This window comes from Leopardus geoffroyi, chromosome B3 (assembly GCF_018350155.1).
Source record: "Leopardus geoffroyi isolate Oge1 chromosome B3, O.geoffroyi_Oge1_pat1.0, whole genome shotgun sequence".
NCBI classification, from domain to species: domain Eukaryota; kingdom Metazoa; phylum Chordata; class Mammalia; order Carnivora; family Felidae; genus Leopardus; species Leopardus geoffroyi.
In genome coordinates, this window is record NC_059337.1 from 14,000,598 (window position 1) to 14,013,471 (window position 12,874).

The window sequence follows — 12,874 nt, forward strand, 5'->3', positions numbered from 1 at the left end:
TACCTGCGATGGCTGGTATTAAACCCAGAGACCCCACAGTGCGAAAGTTTCGTAAGTGTTTTAAATTTCAAAAATAAACATGTATTGCTTTGTGAATGTGATAAAATTATAAACTTGGTTTAGAGCTCATGTATAAACAGGACACACATCTTCACAGGGGCTGAGTTTATTCTTAACACGATAAGTAGTCTCATATATGACCTTGATCAAAACATTTGAATGATTGTCAGCAATAGCCTGAAATCCATACTAAAAATAAGGATGGGGACACACACACACACACACACGCACGCACGCACGCAATATCAAGAGAATCTTACGACATCCAGTAAAATTCAGTCAAATTGTTCTCTGACTTAAAAGCAAGTTAGAGTCAAATGTATTGTTCACTTCAGTACTAGAACTCAGAGCAAAACATCAGCCACGTGTAGGCAGTGGAGACAGTATCAGTGTCAAGTTATCTACTATATGCTGCCCTGGATGTGTATTCAACTCGTTACTGGATGTATGTGCTGATTCCCACCGCCACTCTCTCAAGCGAGAAATCAAAGGGTCTCTCTGTGGAGTGCCTCCTTTTGAATGAAAATCACTGCACCGCGCTCAGGACCCACAACATAGTAGGTAATCAACAAACATTGGTTGGAAGAATGAGCAACTGCGTCCATCCTTTCCTCCATCTTATGTTGGGATTGCTGCCCCTGTTTGCCCAGGGCCATCAAAACCGGGTACCTGCAAGAAACAGACACACATCAGAAGAGAAGAGCTGTAGCGTCTCAATCTGAGATTGAATCCCACCCATGCTTGTCTTCATTAACTTGCACATATGCTTCCGCGTTTACAGCGGACAGTTTGCAGATGATCTCGAGGCGGTTGCGCTGTATAAGGACAAGGAAGCACCACTAGGCAGTCCCCACACTGGCTCCAGGCAAATTATTTGAACGTGTCTAAAATACTTAACCGTTCAAAAGGTGTTATTTTGAAAATAAACAACCCAAGAAGAATTGAGACCTTTATCTCTGTCCCCACATATGGTCTTTCTGTTCCTCGGTTGTACAAATATTCCGGGATGTAGTTCACAAAGTGAAACTGTCAGGTTACGTTTTTGTCAGTTTAATAGCTTTGTTTCAGTCTGTTTAAAAACGCCCTCCTAAATTCTGTCTCCCCTTTTCACTTGGCTAATTTAGGCGCAAAGATGATGGTTCATATTTCAGACCACCTCTCTTCCCACCTGAACAAGAAGACAAGGCAGGGTCAGACCCATATTTTTGTCTGTTTTATAGTCAATACAATAACTGCTGCTGATAGATTAATTATATAGTAACTACGGCTGATTTTTCGTAGAAAGGAAATGATTAAATCGTGTATTTTTCAGTGGGGTCTGGTCACCACATGAGGACCTAACCTAACCTTTTTCAAGTACTTTATGTCTCTTCACCTGAAGGAAAACCATTAATTTGATGAACGGAGAAACTGTCCTCGGAAAATGCTACCGTTCACACGATCTAGTTAACATAAATACATTTTTAATATCTGTCGATACGTAACTGTTCCTCATCAGTCACATGCCTGGTCATAAAATCATTTAGTCTATTTATTGCGAGAAATCGTTAAGAATTAGACTTACCTAAAGTCTGTAAATTTGCCAAGCTTACAACATTTGATCCCATTGAGAAAATCTTTTTTGATGAAGTCTTTACGTGTAAAACAGAGGAGTAATTAGTCAAAATCATTGAGGATTTATGGACATTCGTGTGTCTAAACAGCTGTTTAACTTCTGAACATTGATGCACTGACATTCAAAGACAACAGTACAATATGTAAAACGAAGAAGAAATTTAGAATCACCTGGCTGGTCTTCCTCAATCAAAATTCAATTCTTTGGGTTTTCCCTTCCTTGGCAAACCCCCTGAGCAGGAGTAGTTGTAATCCTTCTTCCCATCTATGCCCAAACAAGGCATACAGGGAGCAGAGGTGGATTCCTTATCAGTCCTTTGTACATCTCATGGTATAATTTATCTCCTCACCTCCAACTTGGAGTTTCCAGAATCTGTATGACATTCCAATTGGTCAGAGAGTTTGGGCCGAAATCCTGGACAAGCATGTTGACTCTGTTTTAGTGTCCCACAGAAAACACCAATGTTGGGTTAATTAGCTAAGAAGATTTCAGTTCAACTTACTACATTTATTAGACTCTGGGACAAGGATTGTAAAATCAAAATGTCACCTTGATGATCTGTTGTCCCCAGATTGAATCATGTTTCAATGAATATGCTCATTACTTTGATTTGGTAAGAATCTAGGGCAATGGGAGTTCTCATCACGGCTGAATGGAAAATAAATTGAGATGACCATCTTGGACAACAGTTGGACATTATCAGGTAACTTGGTAACGTGTGTATCTTCCAACATAGTAATTTGGCTTCTAGAGGTACACCTGAAGAAATTGTTCTAAAAGTGTCCAGCACTGTTCAAAATAGTCTAAAACTGAAATAACCCAGATGTCCATCAACAGTAGAATGAATATATGTGTGTGTGTATATATATATATATATATATATATATATATGGCATATTCATACAATGGAAACTATAGGCTGGAAAAAGGGAATAGCTACATGTATGACCATTAATGATCACAAAAACCTAAAGCTGAACAAAAGAAGACAGTGAAAGAGACACACATATGATCCCATTCCCGTAAAAGTTTTAAAAAAGTAAATCCAAATCTCATACTGATTAGAGATCCATATGAATGTGAAAAAAAGTCTAAAAAAAAAAAAAGAAAAGGATGGAATTGTTAACACAAAATCCCAGAGAGTAGTATGATGAGTGGGTGGTAGGTATGAGGGTTTGTGTTTTTTTTAAAACACCAAGAATTTAAGGTGTATGTACATAATTTATTCATCTTTGGAATATACATTTCGAAATTCAAAAAAAAAAATAACAATAGATTTAAAAAGTAACAATAGATGAATAGAGAAGCAGTAGAGATGAGTCCAAAGACCCACCTCTGCTCCTTTATCTCGTTTTCACTTTTAAAAATCTGTCCGACGTTGGGGCGCCTGGATGGCTCAGTTGGTTAAGTGTCTGACTCTTGATCTTGGCTCAGGTCATGATCTCATGGTTCATGGGATTGAGCTCCGCATTGGGCTCCGTGCTAATGGGGTGAAATCTGCCTGCTTGAGATTCTCTCTCTCTCTCTGTCTCTCTGTCTGCCCATCCCTAGGTCCCACTCTCTCTTTCTCTTTCAAAATTAAGTAAATAAGCATTAAAAAAAAAATACTTGTGACACAATCATGGAGTAGCCTTTGGTGTAGACAAAAATAGCGCCCCCCCCCCCCCCCGCAAATGGTGCATTTTGCTTCACCAATGGAAATGTGTTTCTGTAGTCTATCAGATTTAAATCAAATGTAGACAAAGATCATTTAACGTACATGGGAATTAGGTGAGATCTCATGTGTTCCATCTAATACTTTTTATATACCTCTGATAGTTAACAGTATGTACGAGGATTATGATTTCAAATCAATTATTCAGACGCTGAAGTTAGCCAAATGCAGTCCATTAAAATGCCTATTGTTTTATGTTCCTGTCTCCTTTTAAGACCATTTTCAAAGACTAAATCAGGCACTTAAGGCACTATCATTCCATTTTGCCCAGATGTGTTCATGATGTGACTTCACCATTGTGGCATAGTTTTAGAAGATTTTGATAAATTCTCTTCTTACGTTTCAAAGTAGTGGATACCATTTGAACAGTTTTTACCTTTGTCTTATTTTCCAAAAGCAAGTGGAAGAAGGGGGCAGATATTCCGTAATGCTTGCCAAACAACTCAACAAGAACAACAAAAGAAGGCACACAGAGCGAAATGTCATTTTATCCTCTCTCAACAACCCAGTAGGCTTCATATTATTATTAATCGCCCCCTTCTAATAGAGGAGAACAATGATGCCTAGTGAATAGAAGGACTTGCCCAGGGGCGCCTGGGTGACTCGGTTGGTTGAGCCTCAGACTCTTGATTTCTGCTCAGGTCATGATCCCAGGGTCCTGGGTTGCAGCCCTTGCATTGGCCTCCATGCTGAGTGTGGAGCCTGCTTAAGATTCTCTCTCTCCCTGTCCCTCTGCCCCTGTCCCCTGCTTGTGCTCTGTGTCTCTCTCTATAATAAAAGAAAAAGACTTGCCCCAAATAAGTGACGACACTCAGGTATGAACTACGGTGCTTTGTTCTCTCTACTACTCTGAAAAACCTCCCTCCCTCCCATGTGAATCAGCAAAGAGTTTATTACCATAATTATGCACATGTCATGTATGTATACGGGCAAAAGACTATCTTCGCAATGTTCAGTGTAGTTCATGTACATCATTAAATTATTTTGCAAATTCTCATCATGAGTAGCATTTACTATTGGTAAATGATGTCCACATCAGGCATATAATATTGCCATCTTTTTAAGTGAAAGACATCAAAGAGTTTTTAATAGAAACTGTAAAATATTTCCTTCCGAAACATTTTTTTTCCCCCAGCTCTCTTTTCCTGAGTGAGCCTGACATTTCTAGGAGATGATTGTCATGTGTTTATTTCCATTTCTCAGCGCCCTTCCTGATCACACCAGGCTGGTAATTAGTAAGATAAAAATTGCTGTTGGATCATGCAACATTTCAACTGTCATCCTGCTGGATTGGGGGAAAAAGTTACACTGTGGGATGAGAACCCAGCGGTGCGATTGTATTGACTTTTATGTCATGTTTGTTTCAGTTTACCAGTCAAAACGAGTTTCACAGCTCCTCCTGGTCCAGAAGGTTCCGTTTGCTTTATGAAAATGAAGCTGTCTTGTTTTCTGGTTCATAAATCATTGTCAAGCAGAGCTAGATAACAGAAACAAGTTCAGATTCCAGAATGATTATCCTTAGAGATGATGTATTAAATATACAGAATACAACTTGATTTTCATAAGCCATGTTGACTTGGCAGGACGAAGGCTTCAGGGGAAAATGATCTCATAAGAGGAGGTGTGAGAGCCTGCATGATCTAACCAGGTGGGGATGGTGGGGGGGGGGCGGCAGAAAGTTGAGCATATTCGCATAGAAACACGTGTGTTCTCCCATTTCCACTCCGTTATTCACCTGGTGCCTCTTTATTTTATGACCAATATAAGAATCCTCTTTAGAAAGGAAGAGGTTTCCTTTTTTCTTGTCCCTTCGTTATCTGCCATTTCCCTTTCATCCTGTCTTTGAATATTCTGATATCTTGTGAAGTCCTCTATCTCTTTATATCATAAGCTCTTCGCCCCTGAAATTAGGTGTGGTTTGAGTTTCACCTCTGGGGTAGCACAGCCTTTCCGCAGGAGGCTTCCTGATGCCTCGCCAGAGCCAAATCAGGGGCCACGGGAGCAAAGTCTGAAGAAAAATCACAGTGGCGTCACAGAGAGTCACAGGGATGTCCTGAGATTACAACAGCCCCTCTGGCAACCGGCAGAATGGGTTTCACGCACATGCCTTGTCCCGAATGTGCTGAGACTGACTTTCCCTCTAAATGAAGAGGTCAGACGGCCAAGCAAAGCCAAGTGCATTCATCCCACTGCGAAAGAGAGATGTTTCTTCGGTGTGAAAAGTGTTTCGCCTCCCACCTGACTGCTTAGTTCCTACTGGAGTTTCCAATCTCGTTTCAGACATCCCTCCTCAGAAAACCCTCCCATCCTTCCCAGCCGCCTCTGCAGTCCTGTTTCTCTGGGTATTCACACTCTTTGCTGTCCCCCCTCTGTCCTTATTGCTGGGATAATCAAGAATTAATTGCGTGATTCGTTTCTGTAATACTGCTCTTACTTGGTAAGATGGAAATTCCGGGGGGCTAGCTGGTCATGCCTGATCACACAGCTGTGGTCAGGCACATGCCACTGAGTATTTTGGCATTAAGGATTTGGAAGCAGAGGGTCGCCTGGGTGCTCAGTTCGTTGATCTCCTGACTCTTGGTTTCGGCTCAGGTTGTGATCTCACGGTTTGTGAGTTCGAGCCTTGTGTCAGGCTCTGTGCTGACAGTGCGGAGCCTGCTTGGGATTCTCTCTCTCCCTCTCTCTCTGCCCCTCCCCTGCCTGTGCTATCTCTCTTTCTCTCTCTCTCTCTCTCTCTCAAAAATAAATAAACATTAAAAAAAAATTAATTCTATTTCAGTTAGGTTTTTGTGCTCAGGCTGGAAGGCAGCCTTCTCCAAAGAGCAAACTAACAGAAAATGTACAGATATTGGCATGTATTTCTGTATTATGAAGACGAGCTTTCTCTGCTTTCCAGGCAAAGTCTTTGATTTTCCTAAGATAAGAGAATCAGCTGGGGAAGGAGAGTAGGTCTGCAACCAAACCCATAAATACCACAAGTCTCTAGTTTGGGATTCAGGAAGTTGTAATCTGATTTTACCTGGCTTATCTGACTGATTTATTATTTATTTACAACACTAGCATCTTCACTCATTTATTCAGCAGGAAGGCAGAGTGAGGAATTGGAAAGTTATTTGAAAACTTTGATAAATACAAGTCGGTTCAGCGTCCGACTTTGGCTGGGGTCATGATTTTGTGGGTTCGAGCCCCACGTCCAGCTCTGGGCTGACAGCTCAGGGCCTGGAGCCTGCTTCAGATGCTGTGTCTCCCTCCGTTCTCAGCCCCTCCTTCACTCGTGCTCGCTCTCTCTCTCTCAAAAATAAACATTAGAACATTAAAAAAAAAAAAAACTTTGATAAATACATGTAACTTCATGGGATCTTCACCTCAGTGTGTATTTTCAGTAACACGCTCAGAGACCTCTGTCATCTGGATAATTGTCCCAACTTGTCACTTCACTGTAATTGTAAAAACAAAACAAACACCCCCCTCCCCGCCCCCAATAGGACACAATGTTTTCTAAGCTAAGGGCAAAAGTCTCTATGGAACTTTGGATTTTCTCAGAATACATGAGATTCCTAGGCAGTTGGTTAACTCATACGGACTTTGCACCTTTTAGAAGCATATAGACGTCTGTAAATAGAGTCTTGTTTTTATATACAACTATTATAAGAACACTGGGGCTTTGCTCTTTAGGAAGAGAGAGTTTCTGTGGAACAATCGATAGAGAAACCCTGCATGGCTTATTTTCTATTATGTATACCTTACAGGTCATGGAGTCAAGTACTGTGGCAGGGTTTCTAAAAGGCTGGTGATTTTTAGGAAAGAACATCGATAACATATGTAGCCGAGCAAGCTAAAATAATTACAATCAAATTTCATGCTTCAGGGCATAAACTGATTTCCTGCAAGGGTCAGGAAGGAATTACGCTGCCTTCACCAATGTGTACTGCCTTGGGTAAATGACTCCCCTATTTTTGTTTGGTGTGCCTCCCCCCCCCCCCCCCGCCCCGAAACTAATATACTGATCAGTGCTTTTAAGAATGCAGCTCAGCTTACCATACGCCCATCCTTGGTTGCATCATACCTTATTTGCTTTCTTCCTGGTACCTAAGAACCTTTTCTGTAGCACAGCACACTGGACGGGGCACAGGTTGGGAAGCGTTGCCTATAAAATGCAAACGTTCCTTCTTGGACATGTTTCTAAAAGTTGAAGAAGGTCTAGAAGGGAGAATCTGGATGGAGAAGAAAGCAAAAATAATGTGATTTGGGATTTTCAGGACACCGCCTTAAAATGCAGGGAGGACCACTTTGTCCCCTTTGAGACCCTCTCAACCCGTTCACTTCCACTCCCAGCTTTTATTAATCTTTTTTTTTCCCCCCAGCTAACTTTTGCCACGGAGGGGCGGGGGGGGGGGGCGGGAATCTCCATCGAAACATGAATCTGCTCTTTCTTAGACCTTCAGCATCTCGAACAATAGATTCTCACCTTTTGCCACCATTTTGGAGGGGAGGGGGGGTAAGGGGAGGGGAGGAGGGGAGAGGAGCAAATGGTTATTCTCAGGCGCTCCTTCTACTACAAACTTGGAGCAGAGGCCTTTGAGCTAATTAATTACATTCTGTATATCTGAGCCAGCTAGCAGAGCTCCTCGCTGACACTCGGATACATCTGGGCCTGATAACAATTGCAAATACTCAGGGCACACTTTAGGGGAAAAAAAAAAAAAAAGGCTTATGTTACAATGTGCAACAGCACGTTTTACAGTCCTCGGATCAGTCAGATAAATAAAACAGCTCGAGTCCAGGGCTTGGTGGGGGGAAACGTACTTGGTAACATTTCACCTAGAGCAGAAAAAGTTCCCCACTGACAAGGGACCAGTTTGACCCGAAGAAAATGTTCAGTTCCTCCGAGGGACAGTTTTGGAGATTTGGGTCCGACGTGGGAGCGTAGAAGAGAATTTACAAGAAACTCCTTCTGCGCATCCATCCGAGGAGCGGGTGTAGACATGAAGAGACTGCGCGTTCCTCGGCCGCGTTCGGGGTAAATACTCAAAAGATCATGTGAGTCCGTTTGGGAGCCGCCTTCGGTGGGGGGGGCAGGTTTAATGTGTTGAGCACAGGTAGGTGCCTTTCCAAAATCATCAGTCGTGCTTCGGGGGTGATGCTGGGAGCACGGAAGGAAACACCTCCCAAAGCCAGAGTTTTGCGTTCGACAGAAACAATTGTCGGTGTGCACTTGGCAAAGAGCTGGCAGGCAGTCCCTTCTGCTAACACATGCTGTATGTCAGCAGTCAGCCTTCTTCCTCCTGTGGAGAGCTGCGAGGTCATAAAATAGAGGGGTGTCACTGACTTTAATCTGGCAAATTTCCCTGTTCCTCGAGTTTACGTCCTTTTTAAGTGCAGCTTTGACGCGTTAGTATTTAATATTCTTGCCCTTTCCCTTCAGTGTGTGGTTTTGTGGCACGAATCCAGGATGCCCAAGGTATTCATTTTCTCCATCTCATGCCCCTGCTTTTCCAGAACATTGCTATTTCAAAGTTGCATATAGTACGGGGCCCCCCCGGGTGGCTCAGTCAGTTACTCGTCTGACTTAGTTCAGGTCATGATCTCGAGGTTCATCAGTTCAAGCCCCGAGTCGGGCTCTGTGCTGACAGCTGGGCGCCTGGAGCCTGCTTCGGATTCTGGGTCTCCCTCTCTCTCTGCCCCTCCCCTGCTTGTGTTCTGTCTGTCTGTCTGTCTCTCAAAAATAAATAAATGAATGAATGAATTAACAAAATAAAAGTTGTATATATTAGCCACAACTTTATTACGGAAGACAAAAAAAAATGTGATCTTCCATTTGTAGAGCACTTTGGACTTTACTCATGCAGTTTTGTTTTTTTTATTTAATGCACAAAACAGGACAGAGAGGTAGTGAGCCCCCATTTGACAGATGTAGCAACTGAGGCTCAGATATATGTAGGAAGGTGTTCCAAATTCTCCAGCTCTTAAGCAGAAATGGAGCTCAATTCCACAACCCATGAGCATCCATAACTAAATAAAGTGCTTTTAGCCATTATACTACCACGTTTTGATTGTGTAGCGATTTCCATTCTGAAAGCAACTTTTTTTCCTACATCATCTCCTTTAATAAATAAATTCAAAGGACCCCCCGGGTGGCTCAGTCAGTTAAGAGTGGGACTTCAGCTCAGGTCATGATCTCATGGTTCGCGAGTGCAAGCTCCACTTTGGGCTCTGCGCTGACAGCTCGGAACTTGGACCCTGCTTCAGATTCTGTGTCTCCCTCCCTCTCTGTGCCCCTCCCCTGCTTGTATTCTCTCTCTCTCTTTCTCTCTCTCTCATGAAAGAAAGAAAGAAAGAAAGAAAGAAAAGAAAAGAAAGAGAGAAAAACTTTAATTAAAATAAATAAGCTTTAAAAACAAACATAACTAAATACATAAATCCGATATAATGCACCCATTTATTTATTTTTTAAAAAAAAATTTTTTTTTCAACGTTTATTTATTTTTGGGACAGAGAGAGACAGAGCATGAACGGGTGGGGGGGGGCAGAGAGAGAGGGAGACACAGAATCGGAAACAGGCTCCAGGCTCTGAGCCATCAGCCCAGAGCCCGATGCGGGGCTCGAACTCATGGACCGCGAGATCGTGACCTGGCTGAAGTCAGACGCTTTAACCGACTGCGCCACCCAGGCGCCCCAATGCACCCATTTAAAAATCCCTCTCAATTCAGAGGCACAGGGATGTAACTAAATTTCTTAGCAGAGGTGGGGTAACTGATGGAATGTGAATTTTGGTATTCCTTTTAGACAGTCTCTTGCATATATGGATATCGAGTATATTGCATATACCGAGGAGCATGAGTCACTTTAATGATGATATGCCCTGTCACCCCATTTGTTCTCTTAAGGAAGCAAATAAACACGGATTTTCTTGAGGAAAATGAATGGGCCCAGAGACCGCGTTTCATGCCTTACTGAACCCCCGACCCACTCGCTTCGAAGGCCATCTGTCCTGGAGACAAAAAGACCACTTTTTGGTAAGTTGTGGGGAGGTTTGGTTTGTTCGTTTTTGGGGGGTGAGGGGGTGGGCGGGGGTATCCGTGTCCTTGGAAAGCCGGCCCCTGTGTTCTCAGGGGTTATAAAAATGGGACTCGTTTTTATTGGCAATCCACGGCCGTAGTGCTGAGACAAATACAAATTGGACGGTGTGGATCCTCAAAGGTGAGAACATACAGCTGTTGGGAATTGCGGGAGAATCTGACCAATAAAGGAAGTCACTATTTTTCCAGGCCTAAAGTGAGTTATAGGGCGAGACGGGTGTTGTATATTTATGTAAGGCAGCAAGGGGGAGTTTAAACGGCCGTATATTGCCGAAAGAACATCATTCACATTCAGGCTGAGACAAAAGGTGGAAATGAAGTAACATCCTGGCCAGAGAAGGGCTCACGACAGAATAATAACGTTTCAGAGAGGGGGGCCACGGAGGAGGCCGTGGGTAGGCCTCAAAATGAGGAAATGATCAAAATGCCTTGTCAGGCCTTCAAAAAACAGTTACACGCGCGCGCGCGCACACACACGCTCAGGATTAAGGCCTGGCCAAGCGTCCTTGGGAAGGAAGGTCATTTATCTTTCACAGAAACGCGTACACAATTACTTGCAACCTTCATCAGTATAGTCAGCAAGATAGGTTTGCCAAAAGAACTAGAAAAAATATATATCAATACACATATTACAGTTGGGACCCCATTTGGTGTGCATTATTATCATACACTCTAGCCTCACTGCATCAGCGTGGATACTAATTCAGGACAATATTTGAAGGACTAAAGTGGTTCCGGCTGCTCAAGACATTCAAGGGAAGGGGGTTGGGAGGTGGGGGTGGGGGGGAGGAACTGTCTTATCTCCTGTGTTTATTTATTGTGTCCTTTTGTTTAGAGGAAGTTGCATGGAGAAGAAAGGGATCATGAAATTATACTCCTGTAATGGCAAATGGTGAAAGGGAAACAGACATTCATTTCAGAAAAATAATCAAAAGAGGAGGGGGGGAGGGAAAAAAAAAAAAAGACTTTTAACGTTCAAAAAATATACATAGCCAGTCTGTGGGACTCTTTGAAAAGGCTGTGCTCCTGTTTGGTAGAAATGGTCTCCAACACCCCCCCCCCACGCTAATTAAGATGTCAAAATTTTTAATGGCGATCACGGTGAATATTGCAGAAGCTTTGGTCATTTTAGCAAAAAACAAAAAAACAAAAAAAACCCCACAAAAAACAAAAAACAAACAAAAGAAAACAACCCACCAGGATATAAAATAAGGATCTCTAGTCACACAGCTTTTGGTTATTACTAGCTTAGAATGCTTATTACAATACAGGATCCTGTGGAACGGGGACGAAAACAGTCTGTCTTATCCCTGAGGTTTATTTATTTTTGAAACGGATGTAACAGTTACGAAAAACTTACAATTAAAAAGGCTCCATTCAAAATGTGTCTGTGACCGGCCACGGACAAGATTTGAAAGTCTACCTTATTTTAGGACAAAGCGCGGTGAGACGTCACAATGATTGTATGCCAGGGAGACGTAATTTAAAACCTAAAGCACACATATACAACCTCAAGCATCCTTAAAGTTTTAAGGGAATAGTGGAATCATGACATGGATAGATTTGCTTCCATTTTCTCTTTTCTTTTTCTTTTTTCTCTACCATTTAATAACTGCATGCTAAACTGCCATTAAAACAAAACAAAACAAAACAAAAACCAGTGGATCGGAATGATTTAATTTTCTTCTCGGACCCTTTCGAAACCGTATTATTTCTCGCTGTTTCAGTCATGCCTGACGAGTTTGCACATCCAACACCAATATTATCGGGACATGGTATTTAGCAACCTTTTCAATAGCCAAAGGCAAGGGAGACTAAGAATGGACTCTCAGGCTTCCTCCTCTCCCTATAAAACCAGCAATTTGCAGATGGGAACCGCTCAAAATGCATTTGCAGGTGAACTTCCCAGGCACAGAGCTGAAGCCACAGATTTCTAAGAATGACAACTTCAGCACATCCGTGAAATGATCCTACTCGCCAATTTCCTATTTTTCCACAGGGGACATCTCAAGGGCTGGGGTCATGCAAATTCATTCCTGGCTTCTGAAGCATCAGGTAATGGCCAATGCCAGAGGGGGGATTCCAAAACCATTAGCCCAACTGGTCTGATCCTATATGGGAAAACCCGATACTTGGGCCCCGCACCCCATCTCCTGGCCTGCCTGCCTAGTACTAAAAATGCATCAGTGGAGAAAATGCTGAAATAGGTCACTCGCTGAAGCATATCCTAGAAGTGTTTTATGAAAAACAAATGCCATTTCCACAGAGTTTGAGCTCCATTGAGGAAAATAATACCTTAAATACAGATTGTTCAGTCTCCACTCCTGTGTTTGCTGTATATATAATCCATGCACACACACACACACACACACACACGTGTATATGTATAGAAAATCTATCTGTGAG

The 12,874-nt window shown here is 42.5% G+C and overlaps 1 long non-coding RNA gene across 1 annotated transcript in view; it reads left to right on the forward strand.

Annotated features, from left to right (window-relative positions):
* The first annotated feature begins 7,902 nt into the window (after positions 1-7,902).
* Positions 7,903-12,874, forward strand: part of LOC123582530 — a 42,646-nt gene continuing 37,674 nt past the window's right edge. Inside the window, exons 1-2 of the long non-coding RNA XR_006704430.1 lie at positions 7,903-8,429; positions 10,277-10,405. This is a non-coding gene — a long non-coding RNA (uncharacterized LOC123582530). The remainder of the gene's footprint in view (positions 8,430-10,276; positions 10,406-12,874) is intronic.